Genomic DNA, 17,623 nt, shown 5'->3' with positions numbered 1-17,623 from the left:
TGGATTTAAGCATCAATAAATCCTTTTCGGAATCGAAGCGGAAGGCGGTTACAGAGCAAAATGTCAACAACACCTGGGATTCCCAGCCAGTCTCCCATGCTGGTACTTACCGGGCCCTAAGCTGGGTAGCAGTCTGCGATCTGACGAGAGCAGGCGTGTTCAGCTTAGGATAGCCGTTGTACGCTTCACATTTTGTATACTGTGGATTTAAGCATCAATAAAACCTTTTCGGAATCGGAACGGAACGGAAGGCGGCAACAGAGCAAAATGTCAACGGCAGCCGGGATTCCCAGCCAGTGTCCCATGCCGGTACTTACCGGGCCCTAAGATCTGTACCAGTCTGCGATCTGACGACAGCAGGCCCGTTAAGCTTAGGATGGCCGTCGACAGCTTCACACCTTGTATACTGTGGATTTAAGCATCAATAAATTATTTTCGGAATCGGAGCGGAAGGCAGCAATAGAGCAAAATGTCAACGGCACCTGGGATTCCCAGCCAGTCTCCCATGCCAGTACTTACCGGGCCCTAAGCTGGGAAGCAGTCTGCGATCTGACAAGAGCAGGCGCGTTCAGCTTAGGATGGCCGCTGACATCTTCACGCCTTGTATACTGTTGATTTAAGCATCAATAAATATTTTTTTTAATCGGAGAGTAAGGCGTAACAGATCAAAATGTCAATAGCACCTTGGATTGCCAGCCAGTCTCCCATGCCCGTACTTGCCGGGCAGCAGTCTGCGATCTGACAAGAACAGGCGCATTCAGCTTAGGATAGCCGTAGACGGCTTCACACCCTGTATATTGTGGATTTAAGCATCAATAAATCCTTTTTGGAATCGGAGCAAAATGTCTACAGAGCTACAGAGCAAAATGTCAACAACACCTGAGATTCTCAGCCAGTCTCCCATGCTGGTACTTACCGGGCCCTAAGCTGGGTAGCAGTCTGCAATCTGACGAGAGCAGGCGCGTTCAGCTTAGGATGGCCATTAACAGCTCCATGCCCTTTATACTGTGCATTTAAGCATCAATAAATCCTTTTCCGAATCGGAGCGTAAGGCGGCAACAGATTAAAATGTCAGCTGCACCCGGGATTCCCAGCCAGTGTCCCATGCCGGTACTTACCGGGCCCTAAGATCTGTACCAGTCTGCGATCTGACGAGAGCAGGCGCGTTCAGCTTAGGATGGCCGTTGACATCTTCACGCCTTGTATACTGTGGATTTAAGCATCAATAAATATTTTTTTTAATCGGAGAGGAAGGCGGCAACAGATCAAAATGTCAATAGCACCTTGGATTGCCAGCCAGTCACCCATGCCCGTACTTGCCGGGCAGCAGTCTGCGATCTGACAAGAACAGGCGCATTCAGCTTAGGATAGCCGTAGACGACTTCACACCCTGTATATTGTGGATTTAAGCATCAATAAATCCTTTTCGGAATCGGAGCAAAATGTCTACAGAGCTACAGAGCAAAATGTCAACAACACCTGAGATTCCCAGCCAGTCTCCCATGCTGGTACTTACCGGGCCCTAAGCTGGGTAGCAGTCTGCGATCTGACGAGAGCAGGTGCGTTCAGCTTAGGATGGCCGTTGACAGCTTCACACTTTGTATACTGTGCATTTAAGCATCAATAAATCCTTTTCGGAATCGGAACGGAAGGCGGCAACAGAGCAAAATGTCAACGGCAGCCGGGATTCCCAGCCAGTGTCCCATGCCGGTACTTACCGGGCCCTAAGATCTGTACCAGTCTGCTATCTGACGAGAGCAGGCGCGTTAAGCTTAGGATGGCTGTCGACAGCTTCACACCTTGTATACTGTGGATTTAAGCATCAATAAATTCTTTTCGGAATCGGAACGGAAGGCGGCAACAGAGCAAAATGTCAACTGCACCCGGGATTCCCAGCTAGTCTCCCATGCCGGTACTTACTGGGCCCTTAGCTGGGTAGCAGTCTGCGATCTGACGAGAGCAGGCGCGTTCAGCTTAGGATGGCTGTTGACAGCTTCACACTTTGTATACTGTGCATTTAAGCATCAATAAATCCTTTTCGGAATCGGAACGGAAGGCGGCAACAGAGCAAAATGTCAACGGCAGCCGGGATTCCCAGCCAGTGTCCCATGCCGGTACTTACCGGGCCCTAAGATCTGTACCAGTCTGCGATCTGACGAGAGCAGGCGCGTTAAGCTTAGGATGGCCGTCGACAGCTTCACACCTTGTATACTGTGGATTTAAGCATCAATAAATTCTTTTCGGAATCGGAGCGGAAGGCGGCAACAGAGCAAAATGTCAACTGCACCCGGGATTCCCAGCCAGTCTCCCATGGCGGTACTTACTGGGCCCTAAGCTGGGTAGCAGTCTGCGATCTGACGAGAGCAGGCACGTTCAGCTTAGGATGGCCGTTGACATCTTCACGCCTTGTATATTGTGGATTTAAGCATCAATAAATATTTTTTTCATCGGAGAGGAAGGCGGCAACAGAGCAAAATGTCAATGGCACCTTGGATTGCCAGCCAGTCTCCCATGCCGGTAACTGCCGGGCAGCAGTCTGCGATCTGAGGAAAGCAGGCACGTTCAGGCTTAGGATGGCCGTTGACAGCTTTACACCCTGTATATTGTGGATTTAAGCATCAATAAATCATTTTCCGAATCGGAGCGGAAGGCGGCAACATATTAAAAAGTCAACTGCACCCGGGATTCCCAGCCAGTCTCCCATGCTGGTACTTACCAGGACCTAAGCTGGGTAGCAGTCTGCGATCTGACGAGAGCAGGCACGTTCAGCTTAGGATGGCCGTTGACAGCTTCACACTTTGTATACTGTGCATTTAAGCATCAATAAAACCTTTTCGGAATCGGAGCGGAAGGCGGCAACAGAGCAAAATGTCAACTGCACCCGGGATTCCCAGCTAGTCTCCCATGCCGGTACTTACTGGGCCCTAAGCTGGGTAGAAGTCTGCGATCTGACGAGAGCAGGCGCGTTCAGCTTAGGATGGCCGTTGACATCTTCACGCCTTGTATATTGTGGATTTAAGCATCAATAAATATTTTTTTAATCGGAGAGGAAGGCGGCAACAGAGCAAAATGTCAATGGCACCTTGGATTGCCAGCCAGTCTCCCATGCCGGTAACTGCCGGGCAGCAGTCTGCGATCTGAGGAGAGCAGGCACGTTCAGGCTTAGGACGGCTGTTGACAGCTTCACACCCTGTATATTGTGAATTTAAGCATCAATAAATCCTTTTCCGAATCGGAGGGGAAGGCGGCAACAGATTAAAATGTCAACTGCACCCGGGATTCCCAGCCAGTCTCCCATGCTGGTACTTACAAGGCTCTAAGCTGGGTAGCTGTCTGCGATCTGACGAGAACAGGCGCATTCAGCTTAGGATGGCCGTAGACGTCTTCACACTCTGTATACTGTGGATTTAAGCATCAATAAATCCTTTTCGGAATCGGAGCGGAAGGCGGCAACAGAGCAAAATGTCAACGACACCTGGGATTCCCAGCCAGTCTCCCATGCTGGTACTTACCAGGACCTAAGCTGGGTAGCAGTCTGCGATCTGACGAGAGCAGGCGCGTTCAGCTTAGGATGGCCGTTGACAGCTTCACACTTTGTATACTGTGGATTTAAGCATCAATAAATAATTTTCGGAATCGGAGCAGAAACAGAGCAAAATGTCAACTGCACCCGGGATTCCCAGCCAGTCTCCCTTGCTGGTACTTACCACGCCCGAAGCAGGGTAGCAGTCTGCGATCTGACGAGAACAGGCGCGTTCAGCTTAGGATGGCCGTTGACAGCTTCTCGCCCTTTATACTGTGCATTTAGGCATCAATAAATCCTTTTCGGATTTGGAACGGAAGGCGGCAGCAGAGCAAAATGTCGCCGGCAGCCGGGATTCCCAGCCAGTGTCCCATGCCGGTACTTACCGGGCCCTAAGATCTGTACCAGTCTGCGATCTGACGAAAGCAGGCGCGTTAAGCTTAGGATGGCCGTCGACAGCTTCACACCTTGTATACTGTGGATTTAAGCATCAATAAATTCTTTTCGGAATCGGAGCGGAAGGCAGCAATAGAGCAAAATATCAACGGCACCCGGGATTCCCAGCCAGTCTCCCATGCCAGTACTTACCGGGCCCTAAGCTGGGTAGCAGTCTGCGATCTGACGAGAGAAGGCGCGTTCAGCTTAGGATGGCCGTTGACATCTTCACGCCTTGTATACTGTGGATTTAAGCATCAATAAATATTTTTTTTAATCGGAGAGGAAGGCGGCAACAGATCAAAATGTCAATAGCACCTTGGAATGCCAGCCAGTCTCCCATGCCCGGACTTGCCGGGCAGCAGTCTGCGATCTGACAAGAACAGGCGCATTCAGCTTAGGATAGCCGTAGACGGCTTCACACCCTGTATATTGTGGATTTAATAAATCCTTTTCGGATTCGGAGCAAAATGTCTACAGAGCAAAATGTCAACAACACCTGAGATTCCCAGCCAGTCTCCCATGCTGGTACTTACCGGGCCCTAAGCTGGGTAGCAGTCTGCGATCTGACGAGAGCAGGCGCGTTCAGCTTAGGATGTCCGTTAACAGCTTCAAGCCCTTTATACTGTGCATTTAAGCATCAATAAATCCTTTTCCGAATAGGAGCGGAAGGCGACAACAGATTAAAATGTCAACTGCACCCGGGATTCCCAGCCAGTCTCCCATGCTGGTACTTACCAGGCCCTAAGCTGGGTAGCAGTCTGCGATCTGACGAGAGCAGGCACGTTCAGCTTAGGATGGCCGTTGACAGCTTCTCATTTTGTATACTGTGCATTTAAGCATCAATAAATCCTTTTCGGAATCGGAACGGAAGGCGGCAACAGAGCAAAATGTCAACGGCAGCCGGGATTCCCAGCCAGTGTCCCATGCCGGTACTTACCGGGCCCTAAGATCTGTACCAGTCTGCGATCTGACGAGAGCAGGCGCGTTCAGCTTAGGATGGCCATTGACAGCTTCATGCTTTTTATACTGTGCATTTAAGCATCAATAAATCCTTTTCGGAAACGGAATGGAAGGCGGCAACAGAGCAAAATGTCAACTGCACCCGGTATTCCCAGCCAGTCTCCCTTGCCGGTACTTACTGGGCCCTAAGCTGGGTAGCAGTCTGCGATCTGACGAGAGCAGGCGCGTTCAGCTTAGGATGGCCATTGACATCTTCTCGCCTTGTATATTGTGGATTTAAGCATCAATAAATAATTTTTTAATCGGAGAGGAAGGTGGCAACAGAGCAAAATGTCAATGGCACCTTGGATTGCCAGCCAGCCTCCCATGCCGGTAACTGCCGGGCAGCAGTCTGCGATCTGAGGAGAGCAGGCACGTTCAGGCTTAGGATGGCCGTTGACAGCTTCACACCCTGTGTTTTGTGGATTTAAGCATCAATAAATCCTTTTCCGAATCGGAGCGGAATGCGGCGATCTGACGAGAGCAGGCGCGTTCAGCTTAGGATGGCCGTTGACAGCTTCTCGCCCTTTATACTGTGCATTTAGGCATAAATAAGCTTTGGATGGCCGTCAACAGCTTCACACCTTGTATACTGTGGATTTAAGCATCAATAAATTATTTTCGGAATCGGAGCGGAAGGCAGCAATAGAGCAAAATGTCAACGGCACCTGGGATTCCCAGCCAGTCTCCCATGCCAGTACTTACCGGGCCCTAAGCTGGGTAGCAGTCTGCGATCTGACGAGAGCAGGCGCGTTCAGCTTAGGATGGCCATTGACAGCTTCATGCTTTTTATACTGTGCATTTAAGCATCAATAAATCCTTTTCGGAATCGGAGAGTAAGGCGGCAACAGAGCAAAATGTCAATAGCACCTTGGATTGCCAGCCAGTCACCCATGCCCGTACTTGCCGGGCAGCAGTCTGCGATCTGACAAGAACAGGCACATTCAGCTTAGGATAGCCGTAGACGGCTTCACACCCTGTATACTGTGGATTTAAGCATCAATAAATCCTTTTCGGAATCGAAGCGGAAGGCGGTTACAGAGCAAAATGTCAACAACACCTGGGATTCCCAGCCAGTCTCCCATGCTGGTACTTACCGGGCCCTAAGCTGGGTAGCAGTCTGCGATCTGACGAGAGCAGGCGTGTTCAGCTTAGGATGGCCGTTGTACGCTTCACATTTTGTATACTGTGGATTTAAGCATCAATAAATAATTTTCGGAATCGGAGCAGAAACAGAGCAAAATTTCAACTGCTCCCAGGATTCCCAGCCAGCCTCCCATGCCGGTACTTACCAGGCCCGAAGCTGGGTAGCAGTCTGCGATCTGACAAGAACAGGCGCATTCAGCTTAGGATGGCCGTAGACATTTTCACAACCTGTATACTGTGGATTTAAGCATCAATAAATCCTTTTCGGAATCGGAGCGAAAGGCGGCAACAGAGCAAAATGTCAACGACACCTGGGATTCCCAGCCAGTCTCCCATGCTGGTACTTACTGGGCCCTAAGCTGTGTAGCAGTCTGCGATCTGACGAGAGCAGGCGAGTTCAGCTTAGGATGGCCGTTGACAGCTTCTCGCCCTTTATACTGTGCATTTAAGCATCAATAAAACCTTTTCGGAATCGGAACGGAACGGAAGGCGGCAACAGAGCAAAATGTCAACGGCAGCCGGGATTCCCAGCCAGTGTCCCATGCCGGTACTTACCGGGCCCTAAGATCTGTACCAGTCTGCGATCTGACGAGAGCAGGCGCGTTAAGCTTAGGATGGCCGTCGACAGCTTCACACCTTGTATACTGTGGATTTAAGCATCAATAAATTATTTTCGGAATCGGAGCGGAATGCAGCAATAGAGCAAAATGTCAATGGCACCTGGGATTCCCAGCCAGTCTCCCATGCCAGTGCTTACCGGGCCCTAAGCTGGGAAGCAGTCTGCGATCTGACAAGAGCAGGCGCGTTCAGCTTAGGATGGCCGTTGACATCTTCATGCCTTGTATACTGTTGATTTAAGCATCAATAAATATTTTTTTTAATCGGAGAGTAAGGCGGCAACAGATCAAAATGTCAATAGCACCTTGGATTGCCAGCCAGTCTCCCATGCCCGTACTTGCTGGGCAGCAGTCTGCGATCTGACAAGAACAGGCGCATTCAGCTTAGGATAGCCGTAGACGGCTTCACACCCTGTATATTGTGGATTTAAGCATCAATAAATCCTTTTTGGAATCGGAGCAAAATGTCTACAGAGCTACAGAGCAAAATGTCAACAACACCTGAGATTCTCAGCCAGTCTCCCATGCTGGTACTTACCGGGCCCTAAGCTGGGTAGCAGTCTGCAATCTGACGAGAGCAGGCGCGTTCAGCTTAGGATGGCCATTATCAGCTCCATGCCCTTTATACTGTGCATTTAAGCATCAATAAATCCTTTTCCGAATCGGAGCGGAAGGCGGCAACAGATTAAAATGTCAACTGCTCCCGGGATTCCCAGCCAGTCTCCCATGCTGGTACTTACCAGACCCTAAGCTGGGTAGCAGTCTGCGATCTGACGAGAGCAGGCGCGTTCAGCTTAGGATGGCCGTTGACAGCTTCACACTTTGTATACTGTGCATTTAAGCATCAATAAATCCTTTTCGGAATCGGAACGGAAGGCGGCAACAGAGCAAAATGTCAGCGGCAGCCGGGATTCCCAGGCAGTGTCCCATGCCGGTACATACCGGGCCCTAAGATCTGTACCAGTCTGCGATCTGACGAGAGCAGGCGCGTTAAGTTTAGGATGGCCGTCGACAGCTTCACACCTTGTATACTGTGGATTTAAGCATCAATAAATTCTTTTCGGAATCGGAGCGGAAGGCGGCAACAGAGCAAAATGTCAACTGCACCCGGGATTCCCAGCCAGTCTCCCATGCCGGTACTTACTGGGCCCTAAGCTGGGTAGCAGTCTGCGATCTGACGAGAGCAGGCGCGTTCAGCTTAGGATGGCCGTTGACATCTTCACGCCTTGTATATTGTGGATTTAAGCATCAATAAATATTTTTTTAATCGGCGGCAACAGAGCAAAATGTCAATGGCACCTTGGATTGCCAGCCAGTCTCCCATGCCGGGCAGCAGTCTGCGATCTGAGGAGAGCAGGCACGTTCAGGCTTAGGATGGCCGTTGACAGCTTCACACCCTGTTTATTGTGCATTTAAGCATCAATAAATCCTTTTCCGAATCTGAGCGGAAGGCGGCAACAGACTAAAATGTCAACTGCACCCGGGATTCCCAGCCAGTCTCCCATGCTGGTACTTACCAGGCCCTAAGCTGGGTAGCAGTCTGCGATCTGACGAGAGCAGGTGCATTTAGCTTAGGATGGCCGTTGACAGCTTCACACTTTGTATACTGTGGATTTAAGCATCAATAAATAATTTTCGGAATCGGAGCAGAAACAGAGCAAAATGTCAACTGCACCCGGGATTCCCAGCCAGTCTCCCATGCTGGTACTTATCAGGCCCGAAGCAGGGTAGCAGTCTGCGATCTGACGAGAACAGGCACATTCAGCTTAGGATGGCCGTAGACAACTTCACACCCTGTATACTGTGGATTTAAGCATCAATAAATCCTTTTCGGAATCGGAGCGTAAGGCGGCAACAGAGCAAAATGTCAACGACACCTGGGATTCCCAGCCAGTCTCCCATGCTGGTACTTACCGGGCCTTAAGCTGGGTAGCAGTCTGCGATCTGACGAGAGCAGGCGCGTTCAGCTTAGGATGGCCGTTGACAGCTTCACGCCCTTTATACTGTGCATTTAAGCATCAATAAATCCTTTTCCGAATCGGAGCGTAAGGCGGCAACAGATTAAAATGTCAACTGCACCCGGGATTCCCAGCCAGTGTCCCATGCCGGTACTTACCGGGCCCTAAGATCTGTACCAGTCTGCGATCTGACGAGAGCAGGCGCGTTCAGCTTAGGATGGCCGTTGACATCTTCACGCCTTGTATACTGTGGATTTAAGCATCAATAAATATTTTTTTTAATCGGAGAGGAAGGCGGCAACAGATCAAAATGTCAATAGCACCTTGGATTGCCAGCCAGTCACCCATGCCCGTACTTGCCGGGCAGCAGTCTGCGATCTGACAAGAACAGGCGCATTCAGCTTAGGATAGCCGTAGACGACTTCACACCCTGTATATTGTGGATTTAAGCATCAATAAATCCTTTTCGGAATCGGAGCAAAATGTCTACAGAGCTACAGAGCAAAATGTCAACAACACCTGAGATTCCCAGCCAGTCTCCCATGCTGGTACTTACCGGGCCCTAAGCTGGGTAGCAGTCTGCGATCTGACGAGAGCAGGTGCGTTCAGCTTAGGATGGCCGTTGACAGCTTCACACTTTGTATACTGTGCATTTAAGCATCAATAAATCCTTTTCGGAATCGGAAAGGAAGGCGGCAACAGAGCAAAATGTCAACGGCAGCCGGGATTCCCAGCCAGTGTCCCATGCCGGTACTTACCGGGCCCTAAGATCTGTACCAGTCTGCTATCTGACGAGAGCAGGCGCGTTAAGCTTAGGATGGCTGTCGACAGCTTCACACCTTGTATACTGTGGATTTAAGCATCAATAAATTATTTTCGGAATCGGAACGGAAGGCGGCAACAGAGCAAAATGTCAACTGCACCCGGGATTCCCAGCCAGTCTCCCATGCCGGTACTTACTGGGCCCTTAGCTGGGTAGCAGTCTGCGATCTGACGAGAGCAGGCGCGTTCAGCTTAGGATGGCTGTTGACAGCTTCACACTTTGTATACTGTGCATTTAAGCATCAATAAATCCTTTTCGGAATCGGAACGGAAGGCGGCAACAGAGCAAAATGTCAACGGCAGCCGGGATTCCCAGCCAGTGTCCCATGCCGGTACTTACCGGGCCCTAAGATCTGTACCAGTCTGCGATCTGACGAGAGCAGGCGCGTTAAGCTTAGGATGGCCGTCGACAGCTTCACACCTTGTATACTGTGGATTTAAGCATCAATAAATTCTTTTCGGAATCGGAGCGGAAGGCGGCAACAGAGCAAAATGTCAACTGCACCCGGGATTCCCAGCCAGTCTCCCATGCCGGTACTTACTGGGCCCTAAGCTGGGTATCAGTCTGCGATCTGACGAGAGCAGGCGCGTTCAGCTTAGGATGGCCGTTGACATCTTCACGCCTTGTATATTGTGGATTTAAGCATCAATAAATATTTTTTTCATCGGAGAGGAAGGCGGCAACAGAGCAAAATGTCAATGGCACCTTGGATTGCCAGCCAGTCTCCCATGCCGGTAACTGCCGGGCAGCAGTCTGCGATCTGAGGAAAGCAGGCACGTTCAGGCTTAGGATGGCCGTTGACAGCTTTACACCCTGTATATTGTGGATTTAAGCATCAATAAATCATTTTCCGAATCGGAGCGGAAGGCGGCAACATATTAAAAAGTCAACTGCACCCGGGATTCCCAGCCAGTCTCCCATGCTGGTACTTACCAGGACCTAAGCTGGGTAGCAGTCTGCGATCTGACGAGAGCAGGCGCGTTCAGCTTAGGATGGCCGTTGACAGCTTCACACTTTGTATACTGTGGATTTAAGCATCAATAAATAATTTTCGGAATCGGAGCAGAAACAGAGCAAAATGTCAACTGCACCCGGGATTCCCAGCCAGTCTCCCTTGCTGGTACTTACCAGGCCCGAAGCTGGGTAGCAGTCTGCGATCTGACGAGAACAGGCGCGTTCAGCTTAGGATGGCCGTTGACAGCTTCTCGCCCTTTATACTGTGCATTTAGGCATCAATAAATCCTTTTCGGAATTGGAACGGAAGGCGGCAACAGAGCAAAATGTCAACGGCAGCCGGGATTCCCAGCCAGTGTCCCATGCCGGTACTTACCGGGCCCTAAGATCTGTACCAGTCTGCGATCTGACGAGAGCAGGCGCGTTAAGCTTAGGATGGCCGTCGACAGCTTCACACCTTGTATACTGTGGATTTAAGCATCAATAAATTCTTTTCGGAATCGGAGCGGAAGGCAGCAATAGAGCAAAATATCAACGGCACCCGGGATTACCAGCCAGTCTCACATGCCAGTACTTACCGGGCCCTAAGCTGGGTAGCAGTCTGCGATCTGACGAGAGCAGGCGCGTTCAGCTTAGGATGGCCGTTGACATCTTCACGCCTTGTATACTGTGGATTTAAGCATCAATAAATATTTTTTTTAATCGGAGAGGAAGGCGGCAACAGATCAAAATGTCAATAGCACCTTGGATTGCGAGCCAGTCTCCCATGCCCGTACTTGCCGGGCAGCAGTCTGCGATCTGACAAGAACAGGCGCATTCAGCTTAGGATAGCCGTAGACGGCTTCACACCCTGTATATTGTGGATTTAAGCATCAATAAATCCTTTTCGGAATCGGAGCAAAATGTCTACAGAGCTACAGAGCAAAATGTCAACAACACCTGAGATTCCCAGCCAGTCTCCCGGGCCCTAAGCTGGGTAGCAGTCTGCGATCTGACGAGAGCAGGCGCGTTCAGCTTAGGATGGCCGTTGACAGCTTCACACTTTGTATACTGTGCATTTAAGCATCAATAAAACCTTTTCGGAATCGGAACGGAAGGCGGCAACAGAGCAAAATGTCAACGGCAGCCGGGATTCCCAGCCAGTGTCCCATGCCGGTACTTACCGGGCCCTAAGATCTGTACCAGTATGCGATCTGACGAGAGCAGGCGCGTTAAGCTTAGGATGGCCGTCGACAGCTTCACACCTTGTATACTGTGATTTAAGCATCAATAAATTCTTTTCGGAATCGGAGGGGAAGGCGGCAACAGAGCAAAATATCAACTGCACCCGGGATTCCCAGCCAGTCTCCCATGCCGGTACTTACTGGGCCCTAAGCTGGGTAGAAGTCTGCGATCTGACGAGAGCAGGCGCGTTCAGCTTAGGATGGCCGTTGACATCTTCACGCCTTATATATTGTGGATTTAAGCATCAATAAATATTTTTTTAATCGGAGAGGAAGGCGGCAACAGAGCAAAATGTCAATGGCACCTTGGATTGCCAGCCAGTCTCCCATGCCGGTAACTGCCGGGCAGCAGTCTGCGATCTGAGGAGAGCAGGCACGTTCAGGCTTAGGATGGCTGTTGACAGCTTCACACCCTGTATATTGTGGATTTAAGCATCAATAAATCCTTTTCCGAATCGGAGGGGAAGGCGGCAACAGATTAAAATGTCAACTGCACCCGGGATTCCCAGCCAGTCTCCCATGCTGGTACTTACAAGGCTCTAAGCTGGGTAGCAGTCTGCGATCAGACGAAAGCAGGCGCGTTCAGCTTAGGATGGCCGTTGACAGCTTCACACTTTGTATACTGTGGATTTAAGCATCAATAAATCCTTTTCGGAATCGGAGCGTAAGGCGGCAACAGAGCAAAGTGTCAATGACACCTGGGATTCCCAGCCAGTCTCCCATGCTGGTACTTACCGGGCCCTAAGCTGGGTAGCAGTCTGCGATCTGACGAGAGCAGGCGCGTTCAGCTTAGGATGGCCGTTGACAGCTTCATGCCCTTTATACTGTGCATTTAAGCATCAATAAATCCTTTTCCGAATCGGAGCGGAAGGCGGCAACAGATTAAAATGTCAACTGCACCCGGGATTCCCAGCCAGTCTCCCATGCTGGTACTTACCACGCCCTAAGCTGGGTAGCAGTCTGCGATCTGACGAGAGCAGGCACGTTCAGCTTAGGATGGACGTTGACAGCTTCACGCCTTGTATATTGTGGATTTAAGCATCCATACATATTTTTATTAATCGGAGAGGAAGGCGGCAACAGAGCAAAATGTCAATGGCACCTTGGATTGCCAGCCAGTCTCCCATGCCGGTAACTGCCGGGCAGCAGTCTGCGATCTGAGGAGAGCAGGCACGTTCAGGCTTAGGATGGCCGTTGACAGCTTCACACCCTGTATATTGTGGATTTAAGCATCAATAAATCCTTTTCCGAATCGGAGCGGAAGGCGGCAACAGATTAAAATGTCAACTGCACCCGGGATTCCCAGCCAGTCTCCCATGCTGGTACTCACCAGGCCCTAAGCTGGGTAGCAGTCTGCGATCTGACGAGAACAGGCGCATTCAGCTTAGGATGGCCGTAGACGTCTTCACACCCTGTATACTGTGGATTTAAGCATCAATAAATCCTTTTCGGAATCGGAGCGGAAGGCGGCAACAGAGCAAAATGTCAACGACACCTGGGACTCCCAGCCAGTCTCCCATGCTGGTACTTACCAGGCCCTAAGCTGGGTAGCAGTATGCGATCTGTCGAGAGCAGGCGCGTTCAGCTTAGGATGGCCGTTGACAGCTTCTCGCCCTTTATACTGTGCATTTAGGCATCAATAAATCCTTTTCGGAATTGGAATGGGAGGCGGCAACAGAGCAAAATGTCAATGGCAGCCGGGATTCCCAGCCAGTGTCCCATGCCGGTACTTACCGGGCCCTAAGATCTGTACCAGTCTGCGATCTGACGAGAGCAGGCGCGTTAAGCTTAGGATGGCCGTCGACAGCTTCACACCTTGTATACTGTGGATTTAAGCATCAATAAATTCTTTTCGGAATCGGAGCGGAAGGCAGCAATAGAGCAAAATATCAACGGCACCCGGGATTCCCAGCCAGTCTCCCATGCCAGTACTTACCGGGCCCTAAGCTGGGTAGCAGTCTGCGATCTGACGAGAGCAGGCGCGTTCAGCTTAGGATGGCCGTTGACATCTTAATGCTTTGTATACTGTGGATTTAAGCATCAATAAATATTTTTTTTAATCGGAGAGGAAGGCGGCAACAGATCAAAATGTCAATAGCACCTTGGATTGCCAGCCAGTCTCCCATGCCCGTACTTGCCGGGCAGCAGTCTGCGATCTGACAAGAACAGGCGCATTCAGCTTAGGATAGCCGTAGACGGCTTCACACCCCGTATATTGTGGATTTAAGCATCAATAAATCCTTTTCGGAATCGGAGCAAAATGTCTACAGAGCAACAGAGCAACAGAGCAACATGTCAACAACACCTGAGATTCCCAGCCAGTTTCCCATGCTGGTACTTACCGGGCCCTAAGCTGGGTAGCAGTCTGCGATCTGACGAGAGCAGGCGCGTTCAGCTTAGGATGGCCGTTAACAGCTTCACGCCCTTTATACTGTCCATTTAAGCATCAATAAATCCTTTTCCGAATCGGAGCAGAAGGCGGCAACAGATTAAAATGTCAACTGCACCCGGGATTCCCAGCCAGTCTCCCATGCTGGTACTTACCAGGCCCTAAGCTGGGTAGCAGTCTGCGATCTGACGAGAGCAGGCACGTTCAGCTTAGGATGGCCGTTGACAGCTTCACACTTTGTATACTGTGCATTTAAGCATCAATAAATCCTTTTCGGAATCGGAACCGGAACGGAAGGCGGCAACAGAGCAAAATGTCAACGGCAGCCGGGATTCCCAGCCAGTGTCCCATGCCAGTACTTACTGGGCCCTAAGATCTGTACCAGTCTGCGATCTGACGAGAGCAGGCGCGTTAAGCTTAGGATGGCCGTCGACAGCTTCACACCTTGTATACTGTGGATTTAAGCATCAATAAATTATTTTCGGAATCGGAGCGGAAGGCAGCAATAGAGCTAAATGTCAACCGGGATTCCCAGCCAGTCTCCCATGCCAGTACTTACCGGGCCCTAAGCTGGGTAGCAGTCTTCGATCTGACGAGAGCAGGCGCGTTCAGCTTAGGATGGCCATTGACAGCTTCATGCTTTTTATACTGTGCATTTAAGCATCAATAAATCCTTTTCGGAATCGGAACGGAAGGCGGCAACAGAGCAAAATGTCAACTGCACCCGGGATTCCCAGCCAGTCTCCCATGCCGGTACTTACCGGGCCCTAAGCTGGGTAGCAGTCTGCGATCTGACGAGAGCAGGCGCGTTCAGCTTAGGATGGCTGTTGACATCTTCATGCCTTGTATATTGTGGATTTAAGCATCAATACATTTTTTTTTTAATCGGAAAGGAAGGCGGCAACAGAGCAAAATGTCAATGGCACCTTGGATTGCCAGCCAGTCTCCCATGCCGGTAACTGCCGGGCAGCAGTCTGCGATCTGAGGAGAGCAGGCATGTTCAGGCTTAGGATGGCCGTTGACAGCTTCACACCCTGTATATTGTGAATTTAAGCATCAATAAATCCTTTTCCGAATCGGAGCGGAAGGCGGCATTAGATTACAATGTCAACTGCACCCGGGATTCCCAGCCAGTCTCCCATGCTGGTACTTACCAGGACCTAAGCTGGGTAGCAGTCTGCGATCTGACGAGAGCAGGCGCGTTTAGCTTAGGATGGCCGTTGACAACTTCACACTTTGTATACTGTGGATTTCAGCATCAATAAATAATTTTCGGAATCAGAGCAGAAACAGAGCAAAATGTCAACTGCACCCGGGATTCCCAGCCAGTCTCCCTTGCTGGTACTTACCAGGCCCGAAGCAGGGTAGCAGTCTGCGATCTGACGAGAACAGGCGCGTTCAGCTTAGGATGGCCGTTGACAGCTTCTCGCCCTTTATACTGTGCATTTAGGCATCAATAAATCCTTTTCGGAATTGGAACGGAAGGCGGCAACAGAGCAAAATGTCGCCGGCAGCCGGGATTCCCAGCCAGTGTCCCATGCCGGTACTTACCGGGCCCTAAGATCTGTACCAGTCTGCGATCTGACGAGAGCAGGCGCGTTAAGCTTAGGATGGCCGTCGACAGCTTCACACCTTGTATACTGTGGATTTAAGCATCAATAAATTATTTTCGGAATCGGAGCGGAAGGCAGCAATAGAGCAAAATATCAACGGCACCCGGGATTCCCAGCCAGTCTCCCATGCCAGTACTTACCGGGCCCTAAGTTGGGTAGCAGTCTGCGATCTGACGAGAGAAGGCACGTTCAGCTTAGGATGGCCGTTGTCATCTTCATACCTTGTATACTGTGGATTTAAGCATCAATAAATATTTTTTTTAATCAGAGAGGAAGGCGGCAACAGATCAAAATGTCAATAGCACCTTGGATTGCCAGCCAGTCTCCCATGCTGGTACTTACCAGGCCCGAAGCTGGGAAGCAGTCTGCGATCTGACGAGAGCAGGCGCGTTCAGCTTAGGATGGCCATTGAAAGCTTCTTGCTTTTTATACTGTGCATTTAAGCATCAATAAATCCTTTTCGGAATCGGAGAGGAAGGCGGCAACAGAGCAAAATGTCAATAGCACCTTGGATTGCCAGCCAGTCTACCATGCCCGTACTTGCCGGGCAGCAGTCTGCGATCTGACAAGAACAGGCACGTTCAGCTTAGGATAGCCGTAGACGGCTTCACACCCTGTATATTGTGGATTTAAGCATCAATAAATCCTTTTCGGAATCAAAGCAAAATGTATACAGAGCTACATGTCAACAACACCTGAGATTCCCAGCCAGTCTCCCATGCTGGTACTTACCAGGCCCTAAGCTGGGTAGCAGTCTGCGATCTGGCGAGAGCAGGCGCGTTCAGCTTAGGATGGCCGTTGACAGCTTCACACTTTGTATACTGTGGATTTAAGCATCAATAAATAATTTTCGGAATCGGAGCAGAAACAGAGCAAAATGTCAACTGCACCCGGGATTCCCAGCCAGTCTCCCATGCTGGTACTTACCAGGCCCGAAGCTGGGTAGCAGTCTGCGATCTGACGAGAACAGTCGCATTCAGCTTAGGATGGCCGTAGACATCTTCACACCCTGTATACTGTGGATTTAAGCATCAATAAATCCTTTTCGGAATCGTAGCGTAAGGCGGCAACAGATTAAAATGTCAACTGCACCCGGGATTCCCAGCCAGTCTCCCATGCTGGTACTTACCAGGCCCTAAGCTGGGTAGCAGTCTGCGATCTGACGAGAGCAGGAGCGTTTAGCTTAGGATGGCCGTTGACAGCTTCACGCCTTGTATATTGTGGATTTAAGCATCAATAAATATTTTTATTAATCGGAGAGGAAGGCGGCAAGAGAGCAAAATGTCAATGGCACCTTGGATTGCCAGCCAGTCTCCCATGCCGGTACTTACCGGGCCCTAAGCTGGGTAGGCGTCTGCGATCTGACAAGAGCAGGCGCGTTCAGCTTAGGATGGCCATTGACAGCTTCATGCTTTTTACACTGTGCATTTAAGCATCAATAAATCCTTTTCGGAATCGGAAGGGAAGGCGGCAACAGAGCAAAATGTCAACTGCACCCGGGATTCCCAGCCAATCTCCCATGCCGGTACTTACTGGGCCCTAAGCTGGGTAGCAGTCTGCGATCTGACGAGAGCAGGCGCGTTCAGCTTAGGATGGCCGTAGACATCTTCACACCCTGTATACTGTGGATTTAAGCATCAATAAATCCTTTTCGGAATCGGAGCGTAAGGCGGCAACAGAGCAAAATGTCAACGACACCTGGGATTCCCAGCCAGTCTCCCATGCTGGTACTTACCGGGCCCTAAGCTGGGTAGCAGTCTGCGATCTGACGAGAGCAGGCGTGTTCAGCTTAGGATGGCCGTTGACAGCTTCACGCCCTTTATACTGTGGATTTAAGCATCAATAAATCCTTTTCCGAATCGGAGCGGAAGGCGGCAACAGATTAAAAAGCTCAACGGCATCCGGGATTCCCAGCCAGTCTCCCATGCTGGTACTTACCG

The 17,623-nt window shown here is 50.4% G+C and overlaps 8 pseudogenes; all 8 read right to left on the bottom strand.

The window, feature by feature from the left end:
• Positions 1-1,467: 1,467 nt before the first annotated feature.
• LOC130318526 (5S ribosomal RNA) lies at positions 1,468-1,587 on the bottom strand (annotated as a pseudogene).
• A 1,876-nt stretch (positions 1,588-3,463) lies between these two features.
• On the bottom strand, positions 3,464-3,583 carry LOC130351988 (5S ribosomal RNA; annotated as a pseudogene).
• Positions 3,584-5,616: 2,033 nt separating this feature from the next.
• LOC130335949 (5S ribosomal RNA) lies at positions 5,617-5,736 on the bottom strand (annotated as a pseudogene).
• A 2,852-nt stretch (positions 5,737-8,588) lies between these two features.
• Positions 8,589-8,708, bottom strand: LOC130329141 (5S ribosomal RNA; annotated as a pseudogene).
• A 480-nt stretch (positions 8,709-9,188) lies between these two features.
• Positions 9,189-9,308, bottom strand: LOC130318514 (5S ribosomal RNA; annotated as a pseudogene).
• Positions 9,309-12,367: 3,059 nt separating this feature from the next.
• On the bottom strand, positions 12,368-12,487 carry LOC130352775 (5S ribosomal RNA; annotated as a pseudogene).
• A 1,081-nt stretch (positions 12,488-13,568) lies between these two features.
• Positions 13,569-13,688, bottom strand: LOC130317952 (5S ribosomal RNA; annotated as a pseudogene).
• Positions 13,689-17,369: 3,681 nt separating this feature from the next.
• LOC130321374 (5S ribosomal RNA) lies at positions 17,370-17,489 on the bottom strand (annotated as a pseudogene).
• Between the last annotated feature and the right edge of the window lie 134 nt (positions 17,490-17,623).

The sequence above is a fragment of the Hyla sarda genome, chromosome 1, assembly GCF_029499605.1.
Source record: "Hyla sarda isolate aHylSar1 chromosome 1, aHylSar1.hap1, whole genome shotgun sequence".
Lineage (NCBI taxonomy): Eukaryota > Metazoa > Chordata > Amphibia > Anura > Hylidae > Hyla > Hyla sarda.
This window is presented reverse-complemented; position numbering and strand designations above follow the sequence as displayed.